Source organism: Euphorbia lathyris, chromosome 8, assembly GCF_963576675.1.
Source record: "Euphorbia lathyris chromosome 8, ddEupLath1.1, whole genome shotgun sequence".
NCBI classification, from domain to species: Eukaryota; Viridiplantae; Streptophyta; class Magnoliopsida; order Malpighiales; family Euphorbiaceae; genus Euphorbia; species Euphorbia lathyris.
In genome coordinates this window covers 57,700,010-57,713,040 of record NC_088917.1, presented here as the reverse complement: position 1 = coordinate 57,713,040, position 13,031 = coordinate 57,700,010, and the positions used below count along the sequence as shown (strand labels likewise).

Genomic DNA, 13,031 nt, shown 5'->3' with positions numbered 1-13,031 from the left:
TTTAGGGAATGACTTCTTAACATTCTGCACTCATCACGCATCTCCATCCTGATTGGGGGGGAAGGGCTGTTTTGGATGCTCGCGAGGGGTTCGTCAGGGCGACCCGCTCTCCCCTATTCTTTTCGGAATTGCGGAGGATTTTTTGAGCCGCTGGCTTCAGAAACTGGAAATGGAGGGTGGCTACGAACCAATGGCTTACACTCGGGCACTCCTTTCCCATCCCACCTATTGTGCGCGGACGATATGTTGCTTTTTGGTAAAGCTTCGATCAGTAATATGAAGATAATCAAAGCTGTATTTCAGTTATACCATAGTATTTCGAGACAGCAGGTAAGCTGGGCAAAGTCTTCGGTTTTCTTCAGTACGAAGGTGACAGCTCACAGACGGAACCGTCTTGCAGGCATACTGGATATTCGACAAGCTGACTCGGCTTTCTCATACCTGGGAGTGCCTTTGTTTATCGGAGCGCCTAGGAAGAGACATCTGACAGGGCTGACTGATCATTTCCTGGCTCAATTCAGTAATTGGAAGGGAACTTCACTCTGTGTTGCAGGTAGAGCAACTCTGATCAAATCTGCTTTCATCGGGGCAATGGTGCACGCCCTAACGGTTTATAAATGGCCTCGGAGTCTTTTGAAGCTTATAAATATGCGGCTTAGAAACTTCCTCTGGACTGGCTGTTCTGAGGTGCGTAAGATGGTGACAGTTCTATGGCGCGTCTGCTGCCGCAGCATTGCTTCTGGAAGGCTAGGTATTAAAAACCTAACTCACTTTAACATGGCTCTTCTTGGTAAAATCGGTTGGGATTTGTTGCAGGGTAATTCTTTTATCATTAATTTGTTACGCTCGAGATTCATAACTGTTTCGGGTCTGCCGCATCAGTAGATCAGTCCCTCCTCTGTCTGGTATTCCTGCAAATCGGTTTATAAGACAATTCGAGCTCAAAGCATATGGTGGATCGGGAAAAACTCGCAATTGAATTTCTGGTCGGGCCTTTGGATCCATCCATCAGTGGGGGAGTAGCTTGGGCTGTCAAGTGCGCTGCTGCGGGTTAAATACGAATGTGTGGAACTCTTCCTGCAGAACGATCACTGGGTTAATTTGCACCTCCTTCCCATGGAGGTTCAGGAGCGTATTACGGAAATCTCTAGGGGCTGGAATGACAGTGACTCCTGCATCTGGGAACCTGGGAAGCATGGTCGTTACTCGGTAAAACAGTGCTACGATTATCTGGTTATGGACGAACCAGAACCACCCTGGCGTCGCTTTATTTGGAGCACAGACATTGCTCCATCCAGATCTATCACGTGTTGGAAGCTAATGTATCAAAGCCTCCCAACACAGGACATTCTGCAAAGCCGTGGCATACAACTTGCTTCTGTTTGCGTCCACTGTCAGAACTCACAAGAGACGGCAGCTCACCTGTTCATGGGATGCTCCTTCGCAAAGGCCTTTTGGCTTCACTTAAGTTCAATGTTTGGTATCATCATCGACACCACAGGTAGTTTCCCGGATTTTTTCACCAGGCTAATGAATTTCAGATTTGGTAAGCAGGTCCGCGCTTTTTGGAGGTGTGCGATAATCCACGGAATTTGGCACATCTGGTATTCTAGAAACCAGGCTATTTTTGAGGTGGTGCTCCCTTCAATCCAAACCATGATCTCCAAATTCAACGTCAATCTCCGGGATTGCCAACGGGCGAACAAGGGACTCTACTACAGCCCTTACGACTACAAAATTCTGCAGAATCTGGGAATTGATCCCCAACCGCCACCAGCTCCAAATTTGATATGTGTTAAATGGACTGCTCCTCCCGTCAACTGGCTAAAGGTAAACACGGATGGTTCCGCCTTGGGATCTCCTGGAATGGCAGGCGCTGGCGGGATTTTCCATTCCTCGAGAGGCTTCGCAAGAGGAAGCTTCGCGTTCCCTATCACCTCCGCAACAGTGCAAACCGCTGAATTGCAGGCTGTAATCTTCGTGGTGGACATTGTGTGGGAACGTGGCTGGTCCAAACTGTGGATTGAATCGGACTCGGTTAGTGTCGTCCATCTTCTAAAGTCCCGTTCCGAGGATGTGCCATGGCAAATTCGTCAGCTTTGGTTAAAATGCCTTCACCAATGTTCAGAGATGGATTTGATCATTACTCATATTTATAGGGAGGGGAATCGAGCGGCAGACGCACTTGCTAGGTGCGGGGTTCACGCACAGAATATCCTTTAGTGGCAGTCGGCCCCAAGTTTTTATCATTCTTTCATTCTTTCTGACATCTGTAACGCTGCAAATTTTCGTTTTTCTTTTACTTCTCGCTGATTGTATTTTTCTTTTCTTTGTTCTTTTGGGGCTGTTAAGGTTGGTTTCTTAGGGGTGCCAACCTAGCTGGGATGTCTTTGGGCTAGCCTTGCACAGCCTCTACTATCAATAAAAAAAATTGCATGAAAATTAATTTAAGTTGTTAATTTGATTAACTCAAATATTACATAAATAGTTTATGTAATCAACCAATTAAATTTAGTTTAATTGAGTCTATGCATGTTTGCTGTTATGGACATATTAGACCCTCTATAATCGTTATTTAGTCTTTTGGTGTTTAAATAGGACCTGCGTGTCCTGCCTTCTCTTACTCTCTATTGTATTTCTCCTCTCATCCAAATCCCTTCAACTAAATTGAAGTTTCTTAGAAATAGAATATTGTTTTAATTCAAGGCGCCAAGGAGAAGACGGAGGACCCAAAGAGAAATATTTAATAGTTAGTATTTCCCTAGGGTGACCCTTTATTCCGTTTCTGGCTCAACGGAATAAACTTAGAGATATGTCCATAATTGTCAATGTTGAATGTATGAATGTTTGATATGTGCTAAAGCAAATCAAGACTAGGTTAGATTATGAGACTTAAATAAAATCCCTCACTAATCAAAAGTTAAGTAAATAAGCAAGTTATTAAAATCGGTTGCCCCTCCCTAATATTATAATTCAGCCGGCAGTACTGGGGGCCTTTGGGTTGTTGAGTAAACTCAAGCTCGGGGTCTTATGGTAACACCTGAATTATCGAAAAAATGTTTTTCACGAATATGGGGTAATGCTTAAATTAGGATAGAATAATTGGATGAGTAAACTCATGTTGTTCTAACCTAATGGGCAATATGGTTAGGATTGATAGGCGACACATATCAGTTACTAATGTGGTTAGTAACCCAACAATCTAGAAATCACATGTTTTGATGTGATTGATTACATGAATCTACCTAATGAATGAAACTAGCTTGTTGAGTAAACTCAAGGTGAAATTTCAGGAGTTAGGATTCTAGCTCACTAAAGGAATTGTGAATATCCTTCGAATTAATGTAGAGGGTTATTAATTTGGTAAGATAGTGGGAGCAATTTAAAAATATAAAAGACCGACGTATTTAAATTGTAAATGAATTAAGCAAATGAATAACATCCGTCACTCTATCTCACTCTCAAGTAAATACTCTGAATCATCATATCTAAAATGGATCTACGTAATATTTTATCGATAACAAATTGAATAGTTCAAAATTCACCAACTATTTTGGCAAACTCAAAATTGTTTGGTGGATTCGAAATGATTGGGTATGTATTAAAATACACTGATACCCATCATCAAAATTGTTTTTGAAGTTCGAAAAGATTGGGTATGTATTAAGATACGTCAATACCCAATGTCCTTGTTGATGATGCTACTATTAAGAGGATTGATGTTTACCGGAAGCACCAATCAGATGAAGATCGTACAAGATGTATAATACTTGCAGTTATGGCACTAGAGCTACAAAAACAACATGAGAACATGGATACGTATTCCATGGTTATACACTTGGAAGAGGTGTTTTGAGAAACATACTCAAATGCGGACGCTATGAGATAACGATGAATGTTTCGCTCCAAGATGCAAGAAGGTTCTTCTGTTGTGGCACTTTGTGTCAAGATGATTGACTACATCACCAAAGCTTTCTAGTATTAGATTTATGATGGATAATGAATTAAGTGTCGACTTAGTTCTACAATCCCTCTTAGAGATTTATTCATAAGTTCATCTTGAACTGCCAGGTGAATAAACTCAGAGACCTCTCTAGAAGAGCTCTTGAATATGCTCAAGTCAGTTGAGCCCAAATCTTAAGAAAGTGATGTCAGCACTTGTTATTGAAGGATCTCACGAGAGAAAGGGAAGTTTCCCAATTCTAAAGATTCCAAGAAGAACAAATGCATTAAACCCAAGTCAATAAAAGCAAGAAGGGAATGCCACCAATATGGTAAAGAATGGAATTGGAAAAGAAACTGTAAGAGGTACTTAGACTCTCTCTAGAAGAAGGGCCATGATGGTGCTTTTACTTTTAGAACTAAAGGATAGATAATTCAACTTACTTGTGATAGTCACCTAGGCCATGTAAGCAAGAAACACATATCTAAGCTAAATCAAGATGGGCTTATAGACTCGTTTGATTTTGAATCAACGGGCACATGTAAGTCTTGTTTAAAGGAAAGATGACAAAGACACCCTTTAGCAATAAAGGAGAATGTGTATCCGACACTCTAAGACTAGTACATTCAGATGTATGTAGTGATACGTCAAACACAAGCAAGAGAAAGGTTCAATCACTTCATTAGCTTCATAAGATGATCATGCCAGATATTGATTCATCTACTTGATGAAGCATGAGTCAGAAGCTTTTGAGAAAGTTCAAATGATTCAAGAATGAAGTAAGAAAAACAAACAAGAAAGAATATTATAGTACTTCGATTAGATCGTCATAGAGGATATCTTTCTAATGATTTTTCTGAATTATCTAAATTGAATATAGGATTCGCTCATAATGGACTCCTCCGTATACACCCCGATGTATCTGAAAGGAGAAATTGTACTCTATTGGATATAGTACGATCAATGATGAGCACAACCTCTCTTCCAAAGATGTTCTGAGGCTACACCCTAGAAACTGCCTTATTTACCTTGAACCGAGTATCCACAAAACCGCAAAGTTCTATTCCATTTGAATTGTTCATTTGGAAAAGAAACTCAGTTTCTCTTTCATGAGAATTTAGGGGTATTCAGCACATGTTAAATACATAGCATCAGATTAAGTTAGACCCTAAATCTGATAAATATTTCTTCATTGGAATTCCGAAAAGAAATAGTAGGATATTACTTCTATCATTCGGATGATCGAAAGTAATAGTATCCAAACACTGTATTTCTAGAGAAAGAGTTTCTTCTAGAAACACAAGTAGAAAGCATGATTGAACTTGAAGAAGTTCAAGAAGAAGGATTAGCTGAAATAGCGGAAGCGATGGTGGAACCCGAATCTGTCTCACAAGATGAGACATTGGTGACATTACTAACTCATAAGTCTGGTCGAGTTCATCAGATAAAGATGATCTTATGGAATACAAGTTTATTCTGAAAGAGGTACGGTTAGCTGGAATAGTTCCGAGCAGGAAATCGTGACCGAGCCAGTAAATTAAATCAGAGTATATATATATATATATGTAGCAACTTCAGAAGCAGCTAAAAGGAAGTTTGGAATGCAAGTTCATTAATGAACTACGCGTGGTACCTGACATTGTTAATGAGATTAACAATAGGGTTGTTGCTCTTGCTAAGGGACCGTAGTCTCATAATACGTCCAAACACTACCTCAGTCGTTACCATCTCTTCCGAGAGATAACAACGAGAGTAGATGTGAGAATTAAAAGAGTGCCCACCAAGGCACAATCTTATAGATCCATTTAAAAGAATACCTTGCCCCAAAAGGTTCATGATCGTCATACGAACGCTTATGGGAATGTTTTCAGAAACAATTGGCTTTAGTCCAAGTGGGAGAATGTTGGAGTTTAGTGTCCTAAAGACAATTGTTTTAAGATATAAATATTAATGAATAAATTGTTTATTTAGTCATTTGTTTAATCAAATATATAGCATTAAAATGTAACTATATATAAAGGCACAAATCTTTCATAAAGAAAGTAATCCTAAGTTTATTTAAGTAGTTATAAAGTGTTCATACAAGCATGAAGTGAGACTATACTTTATAATAGACCAATAGACTTAAAATCAACCCAAGTCAAGTAATATGTTATAGGGGTTGGCATATTACTGTTGAGACTTTGCATGTAACAGTGTTTTCTATCGAGACAGAAAGCTGATCTCACAAGCTTTATCTATTTAGATATCTAGACAGTTACATGGATCCGGTGAATGAGTTCATTAGGATTGGGACCCGACTTGAGATAGCAGTATGGATTAATTTATCTAAAAGTGTCAACTGTTCATCTCATTGGTATTAGTAGGTATAACTAATCCTTAGACTCAAACATTCGTTAATTAGTGATTCTGGATTATGGAGTCTGATACTTTGATTCCGTGCGAGCACGATCCAACAGGTGAGAGCCTTGGGTGTGTGAGAGCAGGGTTGGGTATCACACAAAGTGATTGCAGAATAGTTAATGTCATATTGAGCATTCGTCACTCCCGATAAGTGGGAGATATATCCAAATGGCCGCATGTGGTGAATTAACTGAAATCCTTGCAAGGTGATAGAGTTAAGAGTAGAAATGAACATTTCACTTAACTTAGCTTTCATAGTGAATTCAACCTGTACAAGTAAAACCAGACTCTTTGTTATATGTAACCTTGACACGTTCCATGGTTATAAGGAATTGACCGACAGGATATAGTTGATGAAGGATCGTATTATACTGTACCTAATGCAGAAAGGTTAACGTCAGTTATCAACCTGACTTCTTAATTGCTCTGGGGGAATATCATAGGTTCTGCTAGTAACAGCTCGCGACGGTATTCCGTTATATATATGTTGGAATTAATCATAATGAATTAATTTCAAAGGATATATACGGCTAGTGGCAATAAAGGACCTAATGGGTCGCATATGGGACTTGGAATCGGAGGACGAAAGTGTAAATTAGTGAGACACAATATATGGGCCGAAATTCATTAATTAAATAGGGATATTAATTTGATTTAGTAATTGTAATTAGATTATGATTATAAATTAAACTAAAGAATTATCTGATAATATTAATTGGATGTTTTATGCAATTAAAACTCTAATTAATTATCCCTAACATTAATTAATTATTAATTTGATTAATAATAATTATCTAGAAATAATTAATTATTATTTAGATAATAGTAAAGTGTTTATTTAATTATCTAATTAGTAATCCTATTCCGAATAAGATTCTAATTAATTAATTACCTAACACAACTAGGATTAGGGTTTTGAGAAGTCTATAAATAGACTCGCTAGCCTACATATTTCGGCCAACACAATAAGGAGGCAAGAGGAACCGTTCCGAAACCGTCTCGGCTAATTACAATCTTTCTTACTCTCTCTTTGATCTCGTATCGATTTATGTTAGAGGCAATCATTGCGATTGCTATTATTAAGGTTGATTACTGATTAGTTATTCTTTTCTGTGTCGTTTGTTTTGTTGTTCTCATGAAAGAAGAAAAGACAAACAAAAGGAGAAATTCATTTTGCTCATCCTACATCAGGTCAGTTCACAATTTCGCGGATTCCTGGAGATTGAACCGTCAGATCGTCACGATTTTTGGACAGGAGCTTCTAGACATATTCTTCCTTGTTTTCACCGTTGGGATTTTCATTCGGATGTCTGGAAGGTCTGTTCGGTTAGGGGGCAGATTCGTTGATAGATTCTATTCTTTTGAAGTTGTGGGTACTTCGTTTGCAACGGTAGATAGATCGTCATAAATGTATTTTGTTCTATCCCTCTTTATATGAAATAACAATTAACAGATCTTGGAAAAGAGAAATATATGAAATAGATAAAACTTTATAATTTCGCTGCGCCTAGGCTTGTCTATTTTCCTTCATGATGCCCACAGTTCCGGGAGGTTCATGGGCCAAATAAGGCTTGAGGCGTTGTCCATTAACTTTAAATGTATTGCCCTTGGTGTTCTGAATTTCTATCGCCCCATGAGGAAATATGCGGTGAATGGTGAATGGGCCAGACCACCGTGAACGAAGTTTACCAGGAAACAGCATGCAGGCGTGAGTTATATAGTAGCACAAGATCACCTTCTTTAAAGTGCTTGGTCTGAATACGCTGATCATGCCACTATTTGGTCCTTTCCTTGTACTTGATCGCATTTTCATAAGCGAATAAGCGGAATTCATCCATTTCATTCAACTGAGCACACCTGTTTAGCTTAACATCCTGATCATCAAAATTTAGAAATGTTAGTGCCCAGTATGCTTTGTGTTCTAATTCAACAGGGAGGTGGCATGCCTTTCCGAACAGGAGCCGGAAAGGAGACATCCCTATGGGTGTTTTATAGGCTGTGCGATAAGCCCATAATGCATTATCGAGTTTTAGAGACCAGTCCTTTCGTGAAGAATTGACTGTTTTCTCTAAAATTCGCTTCAGCTCCCTGTTTGATAATTCCACCTGTCCACTCGTTTGGGGGTGGTATGGTGTAGCAATACGATGTGTGACACCGTATTTTTGAAGTATTTTCTCAAATAATTGGTTACAGAAATGAGTACCTTGATCACTTATAACTGCCCTTGGTACTCCAAATCGGGTAAACAATTGTTTCAAAAAAATTTATCACTACCTTGGCATCATTCGAGGGACACGCACACGCTTCTACCCATTTACTCACATAGTCAATAGTGACTAGGATATACTGATTTCCAAAAGAGATGGGAAATGGTCCCATGAAGTCGATACCCTATACATCAAAAATCTCGCAAACAACGATGTTGTTTAGAGGCATGGCGTTTCGGGCAGAGATATTCCCTATTTGTTGACAGTCATCGCATCGTTGAACGAACTGTTGCGCATCTTTGTATATGGTGGGCCAGAAGAAACCTGCTTGAAAAACCTTTGCAGCTGTTCGATTGGTCCCAAAGTGACCGCTTGATTCCGCAGCGTGGCATTTTTGCAAGATCTCCATTCCTTCTTCCTTAGTCACACATCTTCGCAGGAGCTGGTCTGCACATAATTTAAATAGATAAGGTTCCTCCCAAATGTAATATTTAAGATCAGAATAAAACTTTCATTTTCTATTAGTAGAATATCGAAAAGGTTTTATTTTGCATACTAAGAAATTCGCGATGTCAGCAAACCAAGGGAGCGTGAAAATGGAAAACAGTTGTTCATCAGGAAAATGATCGAGGATCTCGAGTTGTTCGATTTCCGTGTTTGCTTGTATTCTGGATAAGTGATCAGGTGCTAGATTTTCTAATCCCTTTTTATCCTTGATCTCTAAATCGAACTCTTGTAAGAGTAGCAACCATCGTATTAGTCATGGTTTAGCGTCTTTCTTGGCCAACAGGTATTTCAAGGTAGAATGGTCAGTGTAAACTGTTACTCTGGAGAGCACGAGATAGGGACGAAATTTATCAAATGCATAGACCACTGCAAGCAACTCTTTTTCTGTGGTTGTGTAATTCTGTTGAGCTTCATTCAGAGTTTTGCTAGCATAGTGTATGGGCTTAAACTTCTTGTTGATTCATTGTCCAAGAACAGCCCCTACACTGAGATCACTGGCATCACACATGAGCTCAAATGGTGCGTCCCAATTTGGTGCGGTGAGTATAGGTGCGTGTGTCAGAAGCTTCTTGATCTGTTCGAATGCCTGGTTGCACTCATCTGTGAATATGAAGTCAGCTTCCTTTTGTAGTAGTGCAGAGAGTGGTTGTGCAATCTTTGAGAAATCCTTGATGAATCACCTGTAGAAGCCAACGTGTCCCAAAAAACTTCGAATGTCTTTGACCGTTTTGGGCGCAGGTAGTTTCTCGATTACCTCTACTTTAGCTTTGTCAACTTCCAACCCTTTGCTCGATATTTTGTGACCAAGTACAATACCCCTTATTACCATAAAGTGGCATTTTTCCCAATTTAGGACTAGCTATGTTTCCGTGCAGCGTTCCAGAACAGGTTCTAAGTTCTCCAAACAAGCTTCGAAAGATGTTCCGTAGACCGAAAAATCGTCCATAAATATTTCTACTATTTTCTCGATCATGTCATGAAATATGCCATCATGCACCTCTAAAATGTCGCTAGGGCATTGCACAGCCCGAATGGCATTCGTTTGTACGCGAAGGTCCCATATGGACAGGTAAATGTTGTCTTTTCTTGATCTTTGGTGCAGATGTGGATCTGATTATACCCAGAGTATCCGTCGAGGAAACAATAGAATTGATAACCAGCTAGTCTCTCCAACATCTGATCAATAAATGGTAGAGGGAAGTGATCCTTTCTGGTTGCTTCATTGAGCTTCCTGTAGTCAATGCACATTCACCACCCTGTGATTGTTCTAGTGGGGATGAGCTCGTTTTTGTCATTTTTAACCACGGTGGTTCCTCCCTTCTTAGGAACAACTTGAACAGGACTGGTCCACATACTTTTGGAAATAGAGTAAATGATTCCTGCCTCGATGAGTTTTATCACTTCTGCTTTCACAACGTCCTTCATGTGTGGATTTAGTCGTCTTTGCGGTTGCACAGTTGGTCGGTGATCCTCTTCCATTAAAATTTTATGCATGCAGATGGTCGGGCTGATTCCTTTTATATCTTCGATTTTCCATGCTAGAGCAGTCTTGTGCCTCCTCAAGATGGTGAGTAACTGTTCCTTCTGGTCTTTTATCAATGTTACTGAAATGATTACTGGTCTACTGTTTGGTGGATCTAGAAATACGTATTCCAGGTGGTCAAGCAACTGTTTTAGTTTGGGAGATCTCTCCTCACTCTCCTTTTCGGGATCTATGTCAGGAAGATTATCCTGTTCTTCATTGTCAGGGCCTTCACTATTACGCCCGTCTTGGTCTAGATCAAACAGTTGTTCCTCCTTTTGATGTTTTTCCTTATCAACTTGCTCCTGCAAGAACAAATCATTATCTTGTGTATCTAGAAAGTAACATGAATCATCGGAAATTGAAGCGTAACGAACTGCTTCATCCATCTTAAATACGACTTCTTCATTATTGATTTTAAGGATAAGCTGCCCTTTGTGCACATCAATGACAGCCCTACCTGTGGCTAGGAAAGGTCGTCCTAAAATTATGGGAACTTCCAAATCTTCCGCAATGTCCATTATAAAAAAGTCGACATGCAATATAAAATTTCCGACTTTAACCAAAACGTCTTCAATGATACCCTTAGGGTATCGAATTGATTGGTCCGCTAATTGGATCGTGACCTTTGTTGGTCTTGGTTCCCCTAATCCTAATTGCATATAGATTGAGTATGGCATAAGATTAATGCTGGCTCTTAGATCACATAAAGCATTCTGAATAGTAAGTGTTCCTATTGAACAAGGTATAGAAAAACTCCCTGGATCTTTAAGCTTCTTTAGAATTTGCTGTTTAGCTTGTAAGATCGATGAGTTGTCCCTGTTCAGTTGCACCATGGCTACACTTTCTAGTTTCTTCTTGTTGGTCAGTAGATCCTTCAAGAATTTGACATACATGGGCATTTCAGACAAAGCTTCGATGAATGGAATGTTGATGTGCAGCTTTATCAATTGTTCTAGAAAGCTCTTATGTCTCTTCTCACAATTCTGTTGCTTCAGTCGTTCTGGGTATGGAACCCTTGGTTGATAAAAAGACATGTCTGGTTTGTCTTCAACCACTTGTTTATCTTTCTTGCTTTGAGGCACAGGTGGTTGATCATTGGATTCTGCTTCATCTTCTTTATCTGCAAGAGATTTTTCACCACTATTCCTCAATTCTTTACCTCCTCTTAATATGATGGTGTTGACTTCTTCTTTTGGATTGGTTACGGTGTTTCTTGGAAGAGCGCCTTTTTCCTTTACAGAAATAGCTGTGGCAAATTGCTGGATTTGAGTCTCAAGATTCTTTATGGAGGATTGTGTCTGTTTCATGAATTGCATCATCATGGCCTCTAGATCAGGTTTTCCTTCTTGTTGAACATTTGATTGGCGCTGATACTGTTGGTTAGATGAGCTGCCTTATTATGGTTGGTATGCTGGTCGTGGGTGCTCTTGTCTATAGGATTGCTGCATAGCTGGTTGTCTCTGATTATCTTGCCAAGAGAAGTTAGGATGGCTTCTCCACCCTAGGTTATAGGTGTTTGAATAAGGATTCGGTGGTTGGCAGGCAATAAAATCATATTGTTCCTGCATTGATGCTCCTGGTTTGGTTCTTGGACAATCTATTGGTGGATGAGGTCCACTGCAGAAATCACAACCATCAGGTGATAATATCTCCATCGGAGCAGAGGGTTGCGTGTTGACGGCTGAGACGTTCATCTTCCCCATTGTTTTGACCAGTTGTTCCATCTGTGAAGATAATTTGCTGATTGCCTCACTGTTTGTGGTGTTCGTGACTCTCTTTCCATCAGCTCTCATCGAGTGCCAGTTGTAATTGGTGTTGACCACTCTTTCTATTAACTCATACAATGCTTGAGGTTCCAGTTCCTCGGGGTTCCTATTGGCCACTGATTCAATTTGTATTTTGTATGCGTTGGTCACTCCATTATAGAAGTTTTGCACTTGCATCCACATGGGTATTCCATGATTTGGTACTCTTCTTAACAGTTCTTTGTATCTTTCCCATGCTTCAGATAAGGACTCATCCTCTTCTTGAAAAAAATAGAAACTTCATTCCTCAACTTGATTGCTTGTCAGAGCGGAAAATATTTCATTAAAAACATGGTAGCCATCTCCTCCCAGTTCATGATAGATCCTGGTTGTAAATTCTTCAACCAATTCCTCGCCTTATCCTTCAAGGAAAAGGGAAACAGTTTGAGTCAGATAACCTCATCACTATCATTTCTGTGGGTGCGGAATGTGTTGCACATGGTGACAAAGTCTTGGATGTGCGCATTTGGATCTTTATTTGGATACCCTCCGAACTGCACAGCTGTTTGTAGCATCTAAACCATTGATGCCTTCACTTCGAACATTCGATTGCCTTCCTCTGGTAAGACGATGCACGACGAATGACCCTCCGTAGATGGCCTGGAGTAATCCTTCATCCGCAGTCTCTGGTTACCATTATT

The 13,031-nt window shown here is 39.7% G+C and overlaps 1 non-coding gene across 1 annotated transcript; it reads left to right on the top strand.

The window, feature by feature from the left end:
- The first annotated feature begins 12,538 nt into the window (after positions 1 to 12,538).
- On the top strand, positions 12,539 to 12,644 carry LOC136204438 (small nucleolar RNA R71). Its single transcript, XR_010675278.1, has one exon. It is a non-coding gene; the product is annotated as a small nucleolar RNA R71 (small nucleolar RNA).
- Positions 12,645 to 13,031: the final 387 nt, after the last annotated feature.